At 33.5% G+C, this 23,969-nt stretch overlaps 1 long non-coding RNA gene and 1 pseudogene across 2 annotated transcripts; one reads left to right on the plus strand and one right to left on the minus strand.

Annotated features, from left to right (window-relative positions):
- Nucleotides 1–4,516: 4,516 nt before the first annotated feature.
- LOC145640414 (peroxidase 12-like) lies at nt 4,517–23,969 on the minus strand (annotated as a pseudogene).
- On the plus strand, nt 17,618–19,245 carry LOC145638013 (uncharacterized). 2 transcript variants are annotated; one of them, XR_014114588.1, is made up of 3 exons: nt 17,618–17,713; nt 18,630–18,735; nt 18,832–19,245. It is a non-coding gene; the product is annotated as an uncharacterized LOC145638013 (long non-coding RNA). The 2 variants fall into 2 exon arrangements; XR_014114587.1 differs by lacking the exon at nt 17,618–17,713 and adding an exon at nt 17,997–18,109.

Below are 23,969 nucleotides of genomic sequence, written 5' to 3' on the forward strand. Positions count from 1 at the left end.
CCAATTATGAATTGACACGTGGCATACAACCTACTGAATTCTGTCACCAATAAGTCAAGGTTCATTAAAAGAAGTTGGCATACAAAGGCGGGTTTGCCTTGTAAATATTAAAAAGTGGGTTTGTTATTTTCAGTTCGGGCAAAGGTGAGATTATTTATTTTCATTTTCCCACATATTTAAGTATATTATTATATTTCAAAGAATATTAGATCCAATCCAGAGCACGAATTGAATATACTACCTCCGGTTCAAATTACTCGCAACAAAGGAATATTTTATGTCTCACAAATAATACCCCTTTATTGCGAGTAATAAGAACTGGAGGTAGTAATTAATAATGTCAAAACTTAACCACCTCGGAAATCAATAAGATTAGATCAGATTATTAAAAGTCTGAATAATTCAAATCAAATTTGGTGAACTAATTAAACATTGTTTAGTTGACAATTTTTTATTATTTTTTTTTTAAAGTTTGTTATTTAAAATTTAAGGTTAAATAATGGAGGTGACCACATGCGTGCGTGTCAATTATATTACTAGCAAGGTTTCTAATATCTAAGGGGGAGCAAGTAAATCACATAATCACCTAATAAAAAAGAACAATTTGCATTACTATATCTTTAACTCTAATCCTTAATTCAAACTTATGGATTAATACTTAGAGCTTATTGTAATTTATCTAATGTGTGAACTAGTTTTCGTTGTCAACTGAGGACCTTGTTTAAACAAATCTATATTTAATGACTCAAACACATACAGTAGCTTGTTTATAATACTCATTGGGGCATAATTTAATGAAAATAACTAGTGTGTAGCCCGAGGGTTGCACCGGGATGTTACTTTAATTATTTTCTTGTAATTATATGTATTTGATATTTAATATGTTTTTTTTAATTAGACCTTGTGATTATCAATTATATATATTTATTTTCATGTTTATAACATAGTTGATAGTTGGATTAGATGGTAAAATAACTACCTTTCTTATAAGAGGTTGGGTGTTCAAATCCCCTTATCATCATCTTTTTATATGAAGTAATATTAGGTGACGTGGCATAATGATGCAAGTTGATTGAATAGGGATGATGTGGCATAATGAGAGATGGAGTAGGTGACATGGCGTGGTCTATGTGGCATATAGAGACGTTCTTAGTAACGCCTTTTAATATATTAGTATAGATTATACCTTAGCTAGTACGAAGTATAAGTTTTTATAATAAATGTTGCAGCTTGTTGAGTAATTAGGTTTTAATGATTGTAAACTAATAATGATTATCTATTTAACATGTTTGTTTAGTTGTGCATAAAAAGAACAAGTTATGCTTGGAACAAGGTACAAGGAACTTGGGTAATGACAGGTATATATGTAAGGAACTTGAGTAATATATGATAAGCAATATAAGGAACAAGTGCAATGATGAGTGATGGTTGATGAGCATGATGATGGCGAAGGATTCATGAAGGTAACTATGTAAATAGGTGTTTATATATGTTAGCTTCACGAGGTAAGTATCCTATGCATATATAGGTCATGTATGTGTAGGAGTCTTTTAATTTAGTTTAGTTTTCTTTATTGTTTTTATAAATGAAAAAACTAACCTTCTGTTTTACTTTTTTATCCTCAGAAGTTTGCTCAGTTTGTCATCATAAAAAAGGGGCAACTTGTTGACCCTTATGAGGTTTTCACGATGATAGTTATGATTGAGCAAACTTCCATTTAATAAGGATTTTCTAGTGTTGTGATGTTTGCAGGTTTAGTAAACTCTGGGAGTTGAAGAAGGAACTGAAATAGAGGAACTTTAGAATATCCATGAGGATACAAGTAAAGTTAGAAGAAGAGTTCCAGAAATGAAACTTCAAGAAGTTTCCTAACAGGAACTTCGCAACATGTTGTAACAACCTGGTTCCGGTGTAATGCTGGGGCAAACCCTAAGATCCAGAATATATCAAGACTATAGGATTCCAGAACACAGAGAAATAAAAGTATATTGCTCTAGGATTCATGTAAGTATGTTGGACATAAAAGTCGGTCTGGAACACGTCTATATAGAACCCAAGGTGAACTCCAGATAGTCAATGAAATTAGAGTAACTAACTTGTCAAGAACTCAGAGATTGTCAGAGTTTAGGAACCTAATAGGAACTTAAGTATGCACGTCTTTAAAAGTCGGTTTTAAATGATATATATATTTATCTAATACGTGCATATCTTTTAGGGATTTGGTTTTACTGAATAAAGATATTTATCTTCTAATAAATCCCTTTTGGAAAAAGATAAGTTTGTTTAAAAAGTATTTTTAAACAAAAAGATAAGATTGGAATAAAATCTGATTTTATGTTAAGTTTATCTTATTGTTATTCACAGATTTTATTCTTAACAAAAAGATTTATTTTCAAAAAACTTTTTTTTAGAAAATATCTTTTAAACTTATCTTTTCATAAAACCTATCTTTTTCAAGATGAAATGAATAATTCGAGTGTACTATAAATATGCTCATAAGTATTCATTTAAAGGTGAGGCTGACGAAGTGGAGTGGTCGTGCTTAATGGTTTCATCCTTCACCACAAAGTTAAGTCAGTCCTCCTGGTCAAAGTTCCTATCAGCATCTGGTTACAGTACGTCCAGTGAGTTCCAGACAGATCTCGAGTGTACAACATATTATTAGTTTATCTCTTTATTCATAGATATGTATTTAGAGTTATTCAATGAGATCTTGTAATGGGAAAAAGGGTTTGAGTGTTTTGTGTTTTGGGGTGAGATTGTGAATTCTCTACAAATTCATGTTTGAGTGTAAGAGTTTGAACTCTCTAAAATTCAAGTGGTAGCTATGGGTGCACAGTGAGTGAAAGGTACCTGAGAAGTGTCTTGGGTCAAGGGAAAGGAACCTGAGAAATGTCTTGGGTCAAGGAAAGGAACTTGAGAGGTGTCTAGGATCGGTAGGATAGGTTCCTATTAGGTAGCAAGTGTCCGTGGTGGAACTTGTGAAGAAAGGTATGTAATAATAGGTTGTACTAGGAGAGTTGCCTATTACAACCTATTATAGTGGAGATTGTTTGAAAGTCCCGAAAAGGGCCGAGGTTTTACTTCCAGTCAGGCCATGAAAGGTTTCCTCGTAAAATCTGCTTTGCACTCTTTAAGTTCCTAACTATAATTGTTTTATATTCCGCAAAAATTAGGCACTGGCTTAGGAACTTACTACAATTGACCCCCCTCTTGTAGTATATCATCTGAAATAACGCAGCTTCATGCCAACTTGAGCTTTTAAAGAAAAGTCATCAATATGCCAAAATCTCCAAGACTAGTAAGGCCATCATGTTATGTTTATCGCGTCTTCATTTGTTTTGGAAATAATAAGTTTTGTGACAGTTATTTTATTTCATTCGTATACGAAAAATATAAATTTGGTCTAATAGTTTTTAAATAACTTTCAGCAAGTTCAGATAAATACAATTATGGGAAAATCAAATGAGCAGACCACATCATAATTCAATACTAGTTGCGTCAAAGCAAAGGAATTGTCCATTTGGGTGGACCAATAGATCAGTCTAAATAGTTTGAACTTAACTTTTTAAAGCCTGGTTCAATTTTCAGCCTTTTATTTTTGTCCAAAGAAAGCAATTTTTGATTTTGTTTTACCGTAACAATTCTTATTAATTTTAGTTTTATACGGAGTGTACAACCTATGGATAATAAAACAGAATGACATATGAATTTCTATCCAAATTCAATGGTTTAATTAACTTGAAAAAATACAAATACACCGGACATATATTATTATTATTGAACCTATGCCATTATTAAAAGATAAATTATGGTTCATTATGCATGAAATGAAGACAGTATTAATAAAATTTTAATCAATATGATGACTAAGTTGCCGATAAGATATGTGATTTTTTAAATTATGCATGTAATACTTGGTTTCATGGACAAATAGTTTTAGTAATTTGGTTAATAGTAAGCCTTGATGATTCTTATTAAGCTTAATATATAACAAGGCTAATACACAAGTAATTTTCCTAGTATACTACTCTCTTTATTCTTTTTTTTTTTGTTTATTATCCTAATTGAAATCTTTCATTAAAAGAGAGAAATTTTGTCTATGAAAAATCTGCAATGATAATTATTTAAAAAATTTATTCATGTAGAATTTTGTTAGATTAATATCAATTTATGGTTTAAAATTTTCAAACATATACTACTATACATATTTTTTCATTATGTGTTGTTGAAAGTATTGGTGATCAAATATACAAAGAACACGTTATATTGAAAATTGTGCAAAAAGAAAAACGAGATAAGCAAAAAAGAACTGAAAGAAGTGAATATTGGTATAACATGATTCAATCCTTTATTTAGAGTATCGAATTCCTTTAGACAAAATTCCATTTACTCCATTACATAACATGTATGACATGACATTGATCTTTAAACTTTACGTAACAAGCTGACCAAACATACTTAATATTGTTACAATCTAAGTCGATCCTTAGAAGATGTTTTACGTACATAATCCTTAAAATTGTGACAATTGTTCTTGTTCTTGATCCTCTTTCACCATAGATTCGAGATCAATATTAATCCGAGTATTCCTTGCAGAACAATTTGCACGGATTTCGCCTTGTGTCCCGGTCAATACACTAATTTGGCCCATTTTCACCATTGCATCGATGAATTTTTCATAGAACAAGTCTTGGTTCGTAGCAAAACTCGTGACAATGCCCCTTGTCCTTGAATCGGTATATAGATCTTGATCGGACGTGAATAACCCTTGACGATTCATAAGGTTAACAAAATACTTGTTATCGAATTCATTAGGAGTACGAATGTCCAAATTTGTAGTCCGATTAGTGGTACTTGTAGGGCAAATGAGTTTAAGGTTGTTAGCAAATGTTTGGTCCATGGTAGGGTCTTGAGTAGGGTAGAGTCTATTGGTGAAGGAGTTGCAATGGGCAAGTCCGATCGTGTGGGCTCCCGAGAGGCGAGATCCGTGGTGTTCAACCGTTTGGCGGCGAAGGCGTTGATAAGTTGTGTGGTGTTGAAAAAGGGTGGTGGTAGATTGGCTAGTGTTTCGTTTCTTGGAGCAAAGCTTAGGCCATCCTTTCTTCCTAAGGGAACATAGTAGAATGGTCCACCTGCCTAGAAAATCAGATTTAAAAGTAATAATTTCAAGGATTTGATAAATTAATTACTACGAGGAAATAAAGACAAAAGCGTTATTTTTTTTATTTATTTTTTTTTTTTTTTGAAAAGTAATTTACATTGAGGAGCTTAGATACGTATTCTTGCAAGACCGTGACCTAAACTATCAAGGAGCAAAAAATAAGAAAATTTACTATCTAAAAATGGCTAATACTCTGGGGACAACTTAACAAAATTAATTAAATTATTAAATTGAATAAAATAAACTCAGGTAGTAATAATATGACTACCATTTTAAAATTAACGTTAAGAGTTGTACCTAGTATTTTTTTATTTTTGAGTCATTGGATCATTGGATGAAACAGTTGTTATGACTTTAAAAATTATTTGGTGTGGATGAGAAAAATTAAATACATAAATAAACAATCTTTTATTTTATTTATACGGAGTACTAAATTTACAACATTTTATCATAGGCCACATAGTTATACAGAGAAGCATTATATATCCTTCAACTCTTAATACTTGCTATTTTAAAATTTCTTATGTTATTCACAAATCAACTTTTGTCACAAGTCACAACTTACATGTAAAAATAAATTTCATAAACTTAATTATTTTTTTCGTCCAAAAAAAAAAAAAAAAAAAAAAAATCTTAATTCGAATTAGTAGCTTTCTTTCTAAAATAAATTATAAGTATGAATAGAATTAAAGGAAATAAACAGTAATTATATTTTGCAAATACTAGTTATTTCACTTCACTATTTCATTATTCACATGCATAAGTACTACAAAAATATTAGAGGATTTTTGTCAATATGTATTTTATATTAATTATCAATAGATACAAAATTGACAAAACTAGTGGTCTAATTATGAAATGGAAAACCTAAAATATAAATATTTATAAACTACTTTGCAATTGACATGGTTAGTTTAAAAGGAGTAGAAAATATTAATACCTGGTAAACAGACTCACGAGCTGCAAGGGTAAGGATATCAGCACAAGATACCACTCGTCCACAATAGTAATGCACATGAGCACGAAGTTCATTTATAAGTCTAAATGCTTCAAGTCTTAGCGTCAAATTTGGAGGTGCATCCTTTTCACCTTAACAAATGTGAAGTTGTATTAACACATTGAATTGTTGAGGAAGAAAAATTATTAAAAGTTGAGAAGTCATCATAAGAACCTATAGATCATTTGAAATTAAATCAATATATCATATGGCTATTATATTCGGAATAACTCCGGTTAATATATATAATTGAGAACTAAACCACCAATAAATTATTATTTGCAACATTTATCAAAATTGTTATATTATATGCCAAAAATGTGTTTTTTTATTTTTGAGTTCTAATTTCTTAATTGGTTTGTGACGAGGAAATGCATATGAAACGGAGGTAGTTTAACATTATAATTTAATACATCAAAATGATGATATAAAGCATGCATTTAATATTATTAAATTTACTTAGCTTCACATTAAAAAAAAATAAAATAATAAAATAAAAGGTTTTAATGCTAATCATGCCTAACCAAGGTTGATGCAGCTAGCCTATCACACTACCAAAATCTAGTCATTGGATGATTTAAGTTTGAACTGCTCTTGTTTGAAATTTGAAAATGCACTTATGTCTAATGAACAATAAGATATTGATGGGAATGAATTATTTGTGGAGTTGAAGTTGCTTAAAGAAATTTTGCATGATGAGATAAAAGGACCTTTAGATATTTTGAGGTTTTTGAATGATGTGGGTTGTTTTCCTAATGCTATTATTGCATGTAGCATTTTGTTGACAGTTGCAACTGTAAAAAGGAGTTTTTCAAAGTTAAAGCTATTGAAGTCATATCTTTGTTAATGTATTGGCGATGATAGCAATTGAGAATGATCTTCTAGAGAAAGTGGAATATGAAGACTTGATTGATGATTTTGCCTCAAAGAGCGTTAAAAGAATATCACTTTTTAAATAAATAGAAGTTAATCTAGCTTAAGTTGATATGAGCCTTGAGTTGTATTTAGTTACTATTATCAACATGAATAAAATATTCAAATTTAATTTTGCGTAATTGAATGTGTCATTGTTATATGAAAGCATTTTCATTTTGCAATGCATATATAGGAAAATTGTGCATTGCCAAAATTATAGATAAAAAAAAATTGTATAATTTTCATATTATTAATTAAGGGCCCCTTTTTCGATTTGGAACAGAGCCCCTAAAATCATTGCTAAGGCCCTGAACCCATTAATGACGGACACAAATCCTATCCCTAATATAAAACTTTTAATGACAATCTTTTAGCCCATCATAACACATACCTAGTTTCATACAAACGACCCTTCCCAACTCTATTATGACTCAACTAGAATCTCAAACAAACAATCTACCTATGATTGGCTTTTGCAGCGGGATTTTTTTCTTGTCGCAATTTTTGCGACGAAAAAGTAATCTAGACGGCCCCCTTTCAGGACGGGCTCACGACAAAAAATTAATCCTACCATAAATGATATTTATGACAGGCTTACAATGACAATATCCGTCGTTAATGGGCTCTTTTCTTGTAGTCATGTTTAAACATAAAGTGAAATTCAATTTATTTAATTAGATTTAATCCAATGTTATTAGTACAATAGTTAAAGTACAAAATTATGTTAATACAACCCACCCTTAATTAACTAAAACTAGCTTTTTGGCCCATTCAATGCACGGGTTGTTACTTGGGTTAATTATATTCATATGTAGGTATGCTTTTATACAAAGTAATTGTTTCATTTCTAAAACTTAAAAGAAAAAAAAGAACGATGGTAGAACTGTGAAAGAACATAAAGGAATTTAGTTAGATGTATATACATGAAGAATGTGGTATATGAAATGACATATTAGTTTAAATTATATTTAAAGTCTAGGAGATGAAAAGATATTTTTATAATAATTCATATGTTATGTAATGTATACTAATTAATTGAACATTATTTTATTATGGTGGAAATGAAACACTTCATTTTCTTACTTGAATTTGCAAGTTATAAAATACATAAAGACTAAAACATAAAATATTAAGGGAGGTGACATGTGGCATATGAGGTGACGAGTGACTTGTGAATTGTGATGCCATGTGTCATATGAAAAATTTGTGGTTTGTGTTTTTAAATACTAACTAAGTATAGATATAGATATAGATATAGAGATATAGATTATTCCTAAAAATAAACACACTTAAATTTTTCCCTCTTTAGCCTAGAGAAGTAGAGAACTCTGTTGAATAATTTTGAGAATTGGAGACAAATTTCAAGTTGATAATTAAATTACTTAGGCTATGGTGTTGTAATTTAATTAGTGAAGATTATTAAAGCAATAATATTGAAAGAAAATCAAGAGCTGACGAAAAAAGAGAAACTCATTTCTCAAGGATACAAAGTTGCTGCCCTGTTTGCCCGCCCGGTCAGCCGCCCGATCGTGGTGGTGGTCGCCCGATCGGGTGCGAGGGTGGTCTGAATTTCTTCTTTTCCGCCGCCCAATCGGGCAGCCACCGCCAGATCGGGCGCGAGAGAGGAAGTGAATTTGCGAAAATCATATTTCTAGAATTAGGGGTTGCTGCCCGATCGGGCGCAAGAAGCTTCTGAATTGGACGCTGATAACCGCCTGATCGGGCGATGGCCGGCCCGATCGGGCGCGGGTATTGAGACAGTTTTTCAGTTTGGCGGTTTTCGTCAAAACTGTTGATTATCTTTCAGTTTTTCGTGGATTTTGGCTGTAAATATGGCTTTAGTATATATATGTTTATGAAACTTATGTTGAATGATATACTTGAGAAAATTCAGTTTTATTTTTCTTGAAAACCTTTTGCAATTTTTCAATTATCATCATCATAATTACACAAGCTTCATACATTGAATTGTAATCATCCTAGTTGTGATTGCAATTGTTTCTTCGTTGTATCTCCTAAGTAATTTTCCGTGAAACCCGGTTGTAGTATAGGGTTGGAATTATACTTTTGGGAAAGTGATTCCGTTCATGCCTCGAAGTTTTCCGTTCTAATTGTTTGCTATTTTTTATGACCCTTGTTCATACACAAATTCCCCAAAAATCCAAAAGTATAATTGATAAAGATGGCAAATGTTAAGGAATTGATGGCTAACATTCAAAAGTTGGACAAATTCGAAGGTGTTGATTTCCGAAGGTGGCAGAGGAAGATGCATTTCTTCTTGACTACAGTTGGGGTGGCTTATGTTCTTGCTACTCCGAAACCCGAGGAAAATGAGGAGGAAACAATGGATGAAGTGAGGAAACGCAACAAGTGGGAAAATGACAATTACATTTGTTGTGGCCATATACTCAATGGTATGTCTGATGAACTCTTTGATATCTATCAATTTATTGATTCTCCTAAGTCTCTATGGGATGATTTAGAGGCTAAATATATGGCTGAAGATGCTTCTAGCAAAAAGTTTCTTGTTAGTAAATTTAATAATTATAAAATTATTGATAGTAGGCCTGTTATGGAACAATTTCATGAGATACAAAGAATTTTAGGAAGTCTTAGACAGCATAACATAGTTCTTGATGAGACCTTTTTAGTGTCATCTATAATAGACAAGTTACTTTTTTCTTGGAAAGACTTTAAAAGTGGTTTAAAGCATAGGAAGGATGATGTTAACCTTGAGAGTTTGGCTTCTCACATCCGGATTGAGGAAGAAATCCGGTTGCAAGAGGGAAATAAGGATGGAAATCCTAGCTCTACTACGGTAAATGTGGTGGAGGATGCCAAACAAAATGTGAGAAAAAGGGGTAATGACTCAAACAAAAATAAAGGCAAGAAGCCTAAGTTAAGCGGTGATGGTTCTAAGTCACGTGCTTGTTGGGTTTGTGGAAAACCCGGTCACTTCAAGAAAGATTGCACAATCTGGAAGAAAAGGATGAGCAAGAAGAAGGCTCAAGATGGGAATGGCAATGCTAGCCAATCCCAAGACAAACAAGGTAAATCTTGTGCACAAATTTCATCTAATTCATTTATGAATTATATGTGTATGATTTGTGAAATCAATTGTGTACAGGCTGATTGTTCGTGGTATATCGATTCGGGAGCATCGAGGCATGTGTACAATGATAGATCATTGTTCAAGACCTTCTTGGAGGTTGATGATGGAGAAATTCTCTATATGGGCAATGACTCTACAGCTAAGATGCTTGGCAAAGGACAAGTGGAGCTATTCTTTAGTTCGGGAAAATCTCTTATTTTAAGAGATGTGTTGTATTCTCCCGAACTTAGGAGAAATCTTGTATCCGGTGCGATCTTGAATCGATTAGGTTTTAAGATGGTGTTTGAGTCAGATAAATTTATTTTGTCTAAAGGAGGTCAATTTGTAGGACTTGGTTATTTGTGTAATGGTATGTTTAAATTAAGTATTTCAAATATTTTGAATGATGTTGTGTATGTTGTTAATGATAATTCTTCTCTATGGCATTTGAGACTTGGTCATGTTAATTATAAAAAGTTATATTTTATGTCAAAGCATGATATGATACCTTTGTTTGATCCAAGAATAGAGAAGTGTAGAACATGCATGTTAACCAAAATCACAAGGAAACCATTTCCTCAAGTTGTTGAGAAAAATAATTCATTGCTTGAATTAGTGCATAGTGACTTGTGTGATTTTCACAACACACCTTCTTTAGGGAATAAGAAATATTTGGTAACTTTTATTGATGATTATTCAAGGTTTTGTTACATTTATTTGCTATTCTCTAAAGATGAAGCCCTTGATAAATTTAAAATTTACAAAAGTGAAGTAGAATTGCAAACCAATGAAAAGATTAAAAAGCTAAGAACTGATAAAGGAGGTGAGTACTATGACCCAAGTTATTTCTAATCATTAGGTTTAGTACATGAAACTACCGCGGCATATACACCACAACAAAATGGTGTAGCGGAAAGGAAGAATAGGACACTAGAAGAAATGGTAAATTCTATGTTGTCATATTCAGGTTTAAGTGATGGATTTTGGGGTGAAGCCGTTTTAACGGCTTGTTACGTGTTAAATTGTGTTCCCATGAAAGGGAAAGATGTAACCCCATATGAGCTATGGTATAAAAGAAAACCAAACTTGAGTCATCTCAAAGTTTGGGGTTGTAGGGCAATTGTAAAAGTGTCGGAACCTAAACGTAAAAAGTTAGGTGAAAGAGGAGTTGAATGCATTTTTATAGGATATGCGGATCATAGCAAATCCTATAGGTTCTATGTAATAGAACAAAATGACTTTTGGTCGGTTCACACCACCATTGAGTCAAGGGACGCAGTGTTTGATGAAAATCGATTTTCTTCAATTCCTAGACCAAAGGATATAACTCCAAGTGCCAATGCTCAAAGTATTGATCAAATTGTTATTGATCAAGAAGTGGATGACCAAACTCATTTAGAGGAGGCATCTACATCATCATCACAACCTAGGAGAAGTAAGAGGGCAAGGAAAGAAAAATCTTTTGGCCCGGACTTTCATGTGTACTTAGTTGAAGGATCAAGGGAATCCGTTTCAACAATTTCCATACATTTTTAATGTGGAAGATGATCCTTTGACCTATGATGAGGCTATGAGGTCTCGTGATGCTCCATTTTGGAAGGAATCTATTAATGATGATATGGAATCCATCATGGGAAACAATACTTGGGTTTTAGCTATTTTACCACCAAAATGTAAACAAATTGGGTGCAAATGGATCTTCAAAAGGAAATTGAGGATTGATGGAACGGTTGAAAAGTTCAAAGCCCGGTTAGTGGCACAAGGTTTTACACAAAAACCGGGTATCTATTATTTCGATACATATGCACCTGTTGCTAGAATCTCAACTATAAGATTGTTGATAGCACTTGCGGCTATCCACAATCTTGTGATCCATCAAATGGATGTCAAGACAGCATTCTTGAATGGAGACCTAGAGGAAGAAGTTTACATGCGACAACCGGAAGGGTTTGTTGTGGAAGGTCAGGAAGAAAAGGTTTGCAAGTTGATTAATTAAATCTTTATATGGCCTAAAGCAAGCACCTAAGCAATGGCATCAAAAATTTAATGAGGTTGTGTTGTCTAATGGTTTTAAGTTGAACAATTCAGACAAGTGTATTTATAGCAAATTTGATGACAATGGTCAAGGTGTCATAATTTTTCTATATGTAGATGACATGTTGATCTTTGGAACTGATTTGTCACAAGTTGAAAAGACAAAGTCATTCCTTAGTTCAAAGTTTTCCATGAAAGACATGGGGGAAGCGGATGTCATCTTGGGCATAAGGATAATGAGTGAAAAAGAAAAGTTGATCTTGTCACAATCTCAGCTCATTACATTGAGAAAGTGCTCAAGAAATTCAATGTGAGTGAAGACACTACTTCTCTTTATTCAACACCTATGGATCCTAGCATAAAGTTGATACCTAATGAAGGTTATGCAGTTTCACAACTTGAATATGCTAGAGTAATAGGTTGTTTGATGTATGCCATGACAAGTACTAGACCTGATATTGCTTATGCAGTTGGTCAACTGAGCAGGTACACTAGCAAGCCTAGTATGCAACATTGGCAAGCGGTTCGACGCTTGTTGAAGTACTTGAAGAAAACCAAGAAATTTGGTTTGTCTTATAGTGGATATCCTTCGGTTGTAGAAGGGTATTCGGATGCAAGTTGTATCTCTAACAAAGATCATTCCTCCACAAGTGGATGGGTTTTCCGATATGGGGGAGGTGCCATTTCATGGGCTTCAAAGAAACAAACTTGCATTGCGTACTCCACAATGACATCGGAGTTCATTGCTTTGCATTCGGCTGGTAAAGAAGCCGAATGGTTGAAGGATCTCATGTTTGAGATTCCTTTGTTGCCAAAACCGATATCACCAATAGTGATACATTGTGATAATAATGCTACCTTGGCAAGGGCTTATAGCCAAGTTTATAATGGTAAATCAAGGCACATTGGAGTACGGTACAGTTACATCCAAGGACTTATTAAGGATAGTGTGATCACTATTGATTATGTTCGAACGGATTTAAATCTCGCCGATTGTTTTACAAAGGCATTGGCTAGAGATGTTAACATTAGGATGGCAATCGGTTTAGGATTGGAACCCTAAATAATCACAATTAGGAGAATCTCAACTTAACGCCCAATAAGACGTTGGGTCTTAAGTTCAATGAGATTAATTCTCTTAATTGTTGATTAGGAACTTGTTTATTCATCCAAGGTAAAGTTCCGGCTATTCTGTGATGGAAAGTGGTTGTTTTTAAACTTAATAAAATTCCTGATAAAAGTGCTTTGGTCACAGGAGCATGTTGGAACTCTACCTATATAAGTACGAGGTTTAGCCGCTTCAAGAAGCTATTAGGGGTGTAGCTTTGATGTACTTATGAATAGATATGGACACATGGCTTTTAGTGTCAAGCTAATATGTATTTAAGTAATTAATCTTGTGTGTGTAATATCTTCGAGTTTCCAAATGTGTTGCTTTTGGTTCAAACGTTTTACGATACCAAATCGATACGGATTCTTGAACTGTATATTGCACTAAGTGGGAGTTCAAGTCTATGTACACTTTCATTTATGCATAAGATTGTTTTGTGATGATGATGTTTTTTTGCAATGTGTCTAGTTTAATTCTCAAAATGGGGGAGGATTGTTGAATAATTTTGAGAATTGGAAACAAATTTCAAGTTGATAATTAAATTACTTAGGCTATGGTGTTGTAATTTAATTAGTGAAGATTATTAAAGCAATAATATTGAAAGAAAATCAAGAGCTCATGAAAAAGAGAAACTCATTTCTCTGTCTCAAGAATACAAAGTTGCTGCCCTGTTTGCCCGCCCGGTCAGCCGCCCGATCGTGGTGGTGGTCGCCCGATCGGGCGCGAGGGTGGTCTGAATTTCTTCTTTTCCGCCGCCCGATCGGGCAGCCACCGCCAGATCGGGCGCGAGAGAGGAAGTGAATTTGCGAAAATCATATTTCTGGAATTAGGGGTTGCTGCCCGATCGGGCCACCGCCGCCAGATCGGGCGCGAGAAACTTCTGAATTGGACGCTGATAACCGCCCGATCGGGCGCAGGTACTGAGACAGTTTTTCAGTTTGACGATTTTCGTCAAAACTGTTGGTTATCTTTCAGTTTTTCGTGGCTTTTGGCTGTATATACGGCTTTAGTATATATATGTTTATGAAACATATGTTTAATGATATACTTGAGAAAAATCAGTTTTATTTTTCTTGAAAACCTTTTGCAATTTTTCAATTATCATCATCATAATTACACAAGCTTTATACATTGAATTGTAATCATCTTACTTGTGATTGCAATTGTTTCTTCGTTGTATCTCCTAAGTAATTTTCCGTGAAACCCGGTTGTAGTATAGGGTCGGAATTATACTTTTGGGAAAGTGATTCCGTTCACGCCTCGAAGTTTTTCGTTCTAATTGTTTGCTATTTTTTGTGACCCTTGTTCATACACAAATTCCCCAAAAAACTCTTGAGTTTATCTAGTCTAATGTTTTTTTATTTTTATTTTTTGACAGATAGTCTAATGCGTTTTTAGTTTGTTAATTCATTCCCCCATGGAAAACAAGCACATCATTGTTCTTACTTCTTTTTATTTACATGATTAAGTTATAAAAAACTTTGATTAAAAATTCTCATTAATATATACAAATAGCATAGTCATGCAGTATTGTTAGATACATCTCAATGTGTATCTTTATCTATAAATAAACCTTATAAACATGCAAAAGTATTTACTGTAGCTGGTGAATAGTACTTTGTGGTGCTATTACATAGACACCCTTACTTTTAATGAATTGCCGAATTTGCCCTTGATCAACCAATTGCTTTTTGCTTGCCATGACTGCCAGCTAAGGTAGGTTAGGTTATGCTTGGCTGCACTTTCTCATTCCTCATTACTCTCAACTCTCCTCTTCACCGACTTCCTTCACTTCACTCTCTCTCTTTTTAATTAATTAGTTTTCTCAAATTTGATTGAAAAATCGAACTATTTCTTGATGAAACTTTGGATTTTCGCCCTTTTGATCTTGATGAGGAGAGAAGATGCGATGAACGGGGCGGAGGTAATGGTGGTGGCGGAGTTTCTGGAATCAATTTGATGAAGCTCATAAACTTGTAAGGTATTTTCTCACCTTCAATTTCTCTGAAATTACATCGGTTTCATTTATTGATGTTCAAGATGGCAAAACGAATTGTAGTTGCAAAATTTGTGAGCGGGAGGTTGTTGATTCTATTGCCAAAGAATTGTGCCGGATCATCAATTACATAGGTTTGATTTGATTCTATTTTTAATATTAAATTAATATTGTAATCTCACTTGAGTATTCAATTTCGTAACTATTTTTGGAGGAGGTTTGATTTTTTTTTATTAAGTAGGCTTTGTTGCGGATTGCAATTTGCATAACAGGTTCGCCTTAGATCATTGTATTCTTTTGATTTATCGTTTCGAATGTTATTTGCAGAAGAATATATGAAAGTTCTTTTGATTTGTCGATAGGGCTTAGTTGCGTTAATTTGCATGTTATTTTCTCTTTTTAATTTGCTTATTTGCATATGGTGTTTGCTGCCAAAATTTATGCTGTCAAGTTAGATATTTCTGTTGTGAGTGACTATAGAGGGTAGCTGTTGTTTCACGCTGCTGCCGCTGTTAATCTGGTGCTGCCCTGTTTCTGCCGTTCTGTTCGTCCAAAAATCATCGACCTGAAGTTGTTTTTAGCTCATAGTTCCTTCATCAATGTTTTAGATCTTAAAAAGTTATTCAATCTAGGCTCAAGAATTTCTCTATTTGGAGTTGTGTGCTAGGAGTTATGCCTTCTGGAATTTACTACGGTCTGCTACCCTGGTTCTATCGCAGCGGGCTGTTATTGCTCATTTGATGCCTATGTGGTGTTGTTGTGTTGAGTTGGTTGGGGTGCTAAAATGAATGCTTGGGCTTCTCTTATTTATTTTGTCTTCCCTTTTTCCTTTATTTACACATTAGTTATAAAGTTAAAATGTGGGCAATTTTGATTAATGACTATTTGGATAATGACTAATTGATAATTTGCCAAAGCGATGAGGATTAATGTATATGTTAAATTTTCAAATGTGTGAGTGACTAAAGTTAATTAGTTTAAATGTATTGAAGGGTTTAAATGTTTATAAAATAGATTTAATGAACGAACACTTATCAAGTAACTTTATAACTAATTAACTTTTATATTAGCAGCAATTGCAGGTTGGTGCAAAATAATGCAGTGCTTGAAGTTAGTCTTGTGCTTCTATAACAAAAAAGAAAATTCAACTGCGTGGCCCTCCTTGATTCCATATCAACTTAACTACCGAAAAAGCAACCTGGACATCCTTGTTAGAGTAAAGAGGTTAGTCTTTCAAATATATTCACTCTTATCTCCTATTTTTGTATGTCAACTATGTGTGTCGTTTCCTGCTTAAATTTAATGATGGTGAGCAGGATCGTGATCCTTTGTATCTGAAGTAATAATTAGTTTTTATTCAAAAGATGTGCAATGTTAGATCATTGTTAGACCTTGCATTTCTATGAATCTCCATGAGTTTGTGAGGCGATGGATTCTAAAAGTATATCAAGCTATTCTGTTTGAGATGATTACAATATACTACTCTTCTAGACTTTTTGTTCTTGAGCGCTTCAATTATTTTACATCTCTGCTTGCTTACTTTACTTTCTTGATTGTATGTATTAAAAGCCTGCCAATGGCCCAATACTCATTAAACCTTAGAGAGTAGTCATTACTTTAGGAAAATACAACTCATCACGATCACCAAACAACGTAGTCATGACCCGAAATTGAATATTGTTTATGTTATTTGTCATTTATGACTTTATCTACTCCTATAACACATAATGTGTGCTACAAAACTGACAGAAGCTTCTGAAGTGCACATAAGGAAATAGATGACTTAATGTTCCGAAGATTCCTCTTACTTGTAATCTTGTGAAGAAGACGGGTTCCATGTTCTTAAAGTATTTGAAAAGGAGGCAGACTTTTCTGCCTAAAGTTTGTCATAAGATAAGAGAAACATTATGACCTTTCCCATAACAAAGTTAATCTAGGAGGCATAGATAAAAAAAAAAAAAGGACACCCTACTATAATTGCATGATTGCGTTCGCAGGTGGGCATTACCTAAATTCCAAATCTGGTCGGGGGTCTTGATGAGTTTAAGCGTACGTCTCTTCCTGTTTCTTTGACTATTTAGATTGCTCACTTATGCTTCAGTTGCAACTATCTACATCAATGTTTCTGCTATTCATACTTGTTTTGTGTGTTTTTATACAGGTCTTCTTGTATAAAATCTTTGATGATCTGTGAGCAATAATGTACCCCTCGAATCTGTCAGCTAGCCCTGATACAACAACTGAGTTGTAGTAACTCTAAAGTTGTTGTAGTTCTCACTCGCTCGCTCTGCTTTGTTGAGTTCCAGGGGAAAAGAGGAAAAGATCGAGAGGAAGACAATCTCAAAGAAGTTCTCAATCACTCTGCTCAAATGCTTTTTGAGCTCTGAACCTTATAATAAGTATCTGTGAGTGACTTCTTGCTTTTATGGATTTTTGCAGGGCTTTTTTCTTTGTTGTGCTTGTATGAATTTAAATGTATTTTATAACTATCCTTATTAATCTTTAAAGAAAGATTTTATTGACTCACAAATTTCTGAACATTTAGGCTTTGTTACTATAACTAGAGAAAAAAAAAATCAATTCTTTATTTTGTATAATGTAGCCATCAAGCTTACACTCGCTTTTTCTGGCAGCTCTTGCTAATTTGTTGCTTCTTCGTGTTTCTTCTGCACATCTTATATGCCTTGTTCTTGAGTAGGCTTGGGATGAAGGAATCATTGGCATTCCAGAATAATGGTGCTAAATGAATAGTGGGTTCTATGAATTGTTTTTGGGTTTATTTCTTAAGATATACTGCTTTGGTAAAACCTCTCATCTTCTTATGATGTTTTGCCTTATACAGTACATTTATATTTAGATTAGAGAAATTGGCAGCACATTATTCTTTTCGTCAAACATGATAGACAATGAACTTGGTTATTGCTTGTATATATTAAGCATTTTTGTTTAATGGCTACTCGTACAGGGTCTCATGGGAAGACCCACAATTTTCTATGGAATGCTTATTGTGTGATTTCTTATATTTAATTTGATTTTTGATCGGATGTGTATGCAGCTTAGTGTTTTTTTTTTTTCGTATTATATTTTTATATTGTGCCTTGTGGATATAAGTCTACGCCATGTTTTTCCCCATAGATCTATTGCAGATTAAGTGTATAAGCTGTTAAAGGAAGCTAGAATAATAGAATTAAGTATCTTGAATTTAAAGTATCAGCTTTTGCATATGCCTTCATCATCATTTAGATATCTTAAATATATGTCCGCAAGTTAATACATTTGTTCTTTTTTATTTGCTTATATATGTAACTGATATATCTGCAGGTTAATAATTTGGTGGTTACAAATATCTCTTAATATGGGTGACATTCAGAATGGTCCTCTTTCAGAAGAGGAAACTACTTGTAGGTTTCTTTTGTATGAACTTCAGGTACATATATGAACTTCAGGTATAATACAAGCTAATTGTTTATCGTGTTATAATATGTGATTAGCTCTATTTTTTTTATATTACTGTTTTATTCAGATAATTTGGGATGAAGTGAGCAAGCCTGAAATATTAGGGCCAAGATGTTACTTGTAGGAGTGGAGCACGTGCTTAAAGGCACCAAGAAGACAAGGATACAACCAGATAAAGCATGTGTGAGATGGTGATGTTGTTATAGGTTGGGGTTATGGGATTTAATTTCATTTGTAGTACGAGTAATATTTAATTTATGGTTTTAAATGGTAGAAATGGATAGAATTAGATACATAAATGATGAAGTAATGCAAGAGCATATAAGTGAATATATGAGCATAATGTGTACTTGTTTTCAACTTCAATATTGTATTGTGATTTTAGTAGAGAAATTATATCTTTGTTCTTGAGGCTAGGTATCAAGTTGGTGCTTTTTTTATTTTTTATTTTTATTTATTTTGAGAAAAGAGGTTAATATCAAGTTGATTAATAATACATTTAATACAAAAGAAAAAAATAAAAATAAATAAACACAAATTTATAAGATATAATGAGATAGTTTGCGTAGAAATTCAAGTTGATTGTAGTAGTTAGTAGAGAAATTATATCTTTGTATACCTATTTGATTTAAAATCAACTAAGTTTTAAGATTTACAAGGTATTGAGATACTTTATGTAGAAATTCAAATTGATTAGTTAATACTACATTTTAAACAAAAAATCTACCTTAAGGTAGATAGATTAATGCTAGATTCATAAGAAGTTACTTTCTTTAGTTTGCATAAATATCCATACACTAGAGGGAGACCTATAAGTTTTGAAGTCATAAAAAAGGAGAATGGAGAAGGAGGTAGAGACTAAGGGTCTGTTCACATTTACTTAATTTTAGTTCAGTTCAGTTCAGTTCAGCTCCTAATTTCCATCTCTCATAAAATATTCAGTTCAATTCAGTTCAGTTCATTTCAGTTCAGGGCAGTTCAGTTCAATAAATGTGAACAGGCCTTAAGAATGAGAAATAGAGGGTTTTTGGAAAATAAAGGAAGAATGGAGAAACGGTTTAGAATAAGAACACGATAATACTTGCTTATTTTGTTTTTTTTTTTTTAAAAAAAATGCTCAATCACATTTCACTGATTAGCTCTTGGCTTCTTGCAATTTAACTGAATTCAATTCACATAATACAATAATTTACATAATACAACAAATAATCATACAAAGTGAAAAATCTTACCAAGCCAGTGTGCAAAAACATATCTACAAAGTTACGTGGACAAAGTTGGGAGGTGTGCAACGCGCGCACTCCATACGCAAATACTTTTTTTGGGGTTTGCATGACCATAGAGAGAGAGAGAGAGAGAGAGAGAGAGAGAGTAAGAAATAGGAGGTGAAGGAGAGAAAAAAAAAAGAGGGGGGGGGGAAGGAATAGAGGGGCCGAGAGAGAAAGAGGGGGCTAGGAAAGAAAAAGGCTAGAAGAGAGAGAGAGAGGAAAAGAAATCGGAGAGAGATAGAGAGAAGGGGGTTGAGAGACAAAAGTGCAAGGAAAGGGAGCAAAGGCAAGACCGAGAGAGAGGGGAGGGGCCGAGGGGGTGAGAGAGAAAAGTGCTATGAAAGAGAGGGAAGGTGGGCTAAATGAAGAACAGAGAAAAGCAAGGTCATAAGTTAAGAGTAAAGAGCATGTAGGGGGATAGAGTGAGCGAGAGAGAGAGAAGGGTCAAGAGGAAGAGAGGGTGGCTAAGAGAATGAAAGGTCATCTAAAAGGAGGAAGGAGAAAAGGGACATAGAGACCGAGAAAGAGACAATGAGAGTTTGAAGAAATTTAAAAAAAGGAAGGAAGGATAAAATACTTTTTAAAAACTTTCTAAAATACTTAATCATAAGACATAAATGAAAGTTAAAAGGATAGAGAAACAGTAAATAGAAATCGACAATTAGATTTGGACAAACTTAAATTCTTTCGGTAAATGTAATAGTTAACAAATGTGGTTTTGTGACAATTTTGAAAATGTTAGCTAATTTGTAGCACTTTTAGAATAAAGTGTTCAACCTTATTGTCATGTAGAAACGTGCTAGATTCACAAGTATGTTAATATAACCATAGTAATAGATAGCTTTTAAGAGAAAGTATGGAAGAAGGACGGAGGAAGGTAAAGAGGGTAAGAGAAGGAGGGTGTGGGAGGAGGAGAGAGAGGCCAGAAAAAAGGGAAGGAGTGGGAGGAGGAGAGAGAAAGAGTGAGGAAAAGAGGGAGGGAGTAGGAGGGGAGTGAGAGAGAGATGGTTAAAAAAGGAAGGATTGGGACGAGAGAGAGAGAGAGAGAGAGGGGGGTGAGAAAGGTCAGGATAGAGTAAGATAGAGATGATCCAGCAGGAGAGGGAGAGAGAGATAAGGGGCGGAAGAGAAAGAAATAGAGCAATTAAGAGAAAGAGAGGCAAGGAGAGAGAGAGATAGAGTGATAAAGAGAGAGATGAGTCGCGATCGGGAGAAAGAGAGAGAAAGAGAGAGAGAATGACTTACTAAACCGCTCAAATTATATAAGAAGAGTGGATAGGAAGGAGAAATTAAAACCAAGTTAGTGACTACCACACAAATAAGATCCCCTAATCATTATGTTAATCACACCCCGAACTACGAAACACGATCATAACCACGAATCTTATATATTTTAGGGGGGGGGGGGGCACGCGCGTAGTGCGTGTTCCAACGACTATAAACTTAAATATAAAAAGTATAAAGTTATTCCCTCCAACTGTATTATCTAAAAATCGTACATAAAATGATTTATAGATAAATAACCAATAAATAAACTTTAATATATACACATATGATATTTCTCATTCATTTTATACATTCCATATCGATTACACACTCTAACTGCTTAAATTTCAAACCACTCGAAAATTTTCAACTTTAAAAAGTCTAACAAACAAATATACTTCCTCCGTTTTTTTATTATTACACCATACATCTTGGGCTCACATTTTTTGGTAGTGGGAAAAATGAGGAGAGAGAAGGGTAAAAGTACAAATAAGGCCATGTGATGTAAACATAAAGTAAAGAATCAAGTGTTAAAAGTAAGGGTATATTGGATATTTACAGTGTGAACACACATATTTTCCTTAAAAGGCAAGTGGTGCAATAATAAAAGAACGGAGGAAGTACAATACTTTTGTATATTTTACATTTAATAATCCATTTTTCATAACTTTATCCTTTATTGTTGCATTTCCTTATAACTACTCCTTATTATCACAATTATTCTAAAACAAAGTTATTCGAAAATTATTTAGGTACTCATCAATAAGAAACTATATTGCGTTCTAAAATAATATCTAAACCAATACTCCTCCGTCCCTTAATAGAATGTCTTTTTCTCTTTATTATGTGAGCAATAAATGCTCAAAAGAGGCATTGTATTAAGGGACGGAGGGAGTAATATATTTTTTTAAGAATCTTTAAATTATAGCAAATTCTAGATAACTTCACTTATAACAATTGTTTTTCATACATATTTCCCCATAGACACTTCATCACTACTCCTTATTACTTATAAATTCATGTATCCTAGCTATTACAAAACCTGAACACAACCACAAATATCACAACAACCGAACACAACCTCGAATTTTACTTATCTTGCCGTCGGGGGGTACGCGCAACGCACGTGCTCCAACGACTAGTAATATCAAAAGTGTATAATTTTTAAAGGTGCTGCTCAGATGTTTCAAATATATATATATATATGTTGATATAGTGTTTAGAGTTGTTAAAAACCGACCCGAACTGCTGAATCCAAACCGTTTTGAACTGTTTCAAAAAGGAACCGAACCGCTAAGAACCTTTTATTTAAAAACCGTAAACCGACCTGACCCGATTTTTTAAAACCTGAAACTGAACCGATCCGAATGTTTGAAAATCGTTAATGAACTGTACCCGATATCAAGCCGAACTGATACAACCCGAAACCGAGAACAACCCGAACCGAGTACTTTTGAACCCGATAGCAACCCGACCCAACCCGATAAACCCAAATCGTTTACAACCTGTAACTGGTTAGGATTGAACCATTTATAACCCGTAATAAGTTATGATCGAACCGTTTACAACCCGTAATCGGTTATAACCGAACCGTTTATAATCCGTAAGTCCGTAACCCGTTATGACCGTATAATTTTTTTTTTCTTTTTTTTGGGTATATTTTATCAATAGTAAAACAAAAGGGTTTAATTTGAATTATAAAGTATGCATATTGAAAAGGTTTGGAATTTTGATGTCATTGAAACTCTTATGCTACAATATTATCGTCCTCTAACGAGTAATGGCTTATTGAACACTATATATATTGTATAAAAAAAAAAATTAAAAATCTAAATCAAAAACTAACTCTAGATTTGTTATTATTATTTTATCCTTAAAATCATTATACAAAAAAGGGACATAAAGTTAAACAACTAATTAATACTCCGTATGATCTACTGAATAACTATTAAAGAATATTAAGGATATACTAGACGATATACGTTAACGAAAACCATTTAAAAATGGCAAAACTAGTTGTCAAACCGACTAAGTTCAACTCGAACTGATTACAACCCAAACCGATTACAACCCGACCCGATTAGGACCCGATATGTATGTGTTGACCCAAAACCCGCTTTAAACTGACAAACTCCGTTTTTAAACCGACCAAATTTAACCCGAACTGATTATGACCCGAACCAATTAGAACCCGACCCGATTAGAATCCGACCCAAAAAGAAACTGTAACAAAAATAAACCAAACCGAACCGAACCGAAATTATTTAAAACCGACCCGAACTGACTCGTTAACAATTTCACCGTTAAAAACTGACCCGTTACAAACCAAAAATTGATAAACCGAACCCAAAACTGAACCGAAAACCCGATTGACACCCCTAACAGTGTTATATTTTTAAATGCGCTTAAAATAAAATTCGTAATAATATCATAATAATACCTGAACAAAGCAATCATGGAAATGAGTAAAGCAGCTGCTTGCGTTATATCACGATTAAAAACCTCCCAAAGATGATCCCTAATAATGTATTCCAAATCAGGGCAACTATTTTGATAATATGAGTATGATAAACCAGGCACAACTGGAACTGAGCTATGAAGACACTTTGATACTCCTACCACCAAAGATATAACAACTAAGAATAAAGAGAATTTTTTAAAGATCACCATA

This window comes from Chenopodium album, chromosome 7 (genome assembly GCF_948465745.1).
Source record: "Chenopodium album chromosome 7, dcCheAlbu1.1, whole genome shotgun sequence".
NCBI lineage: Eukaryota > Viridiplantae > Streptophyta > Magnoliopsida > Caryophyllales > Amaranthaceae > Chenopodium > Chenopodium album.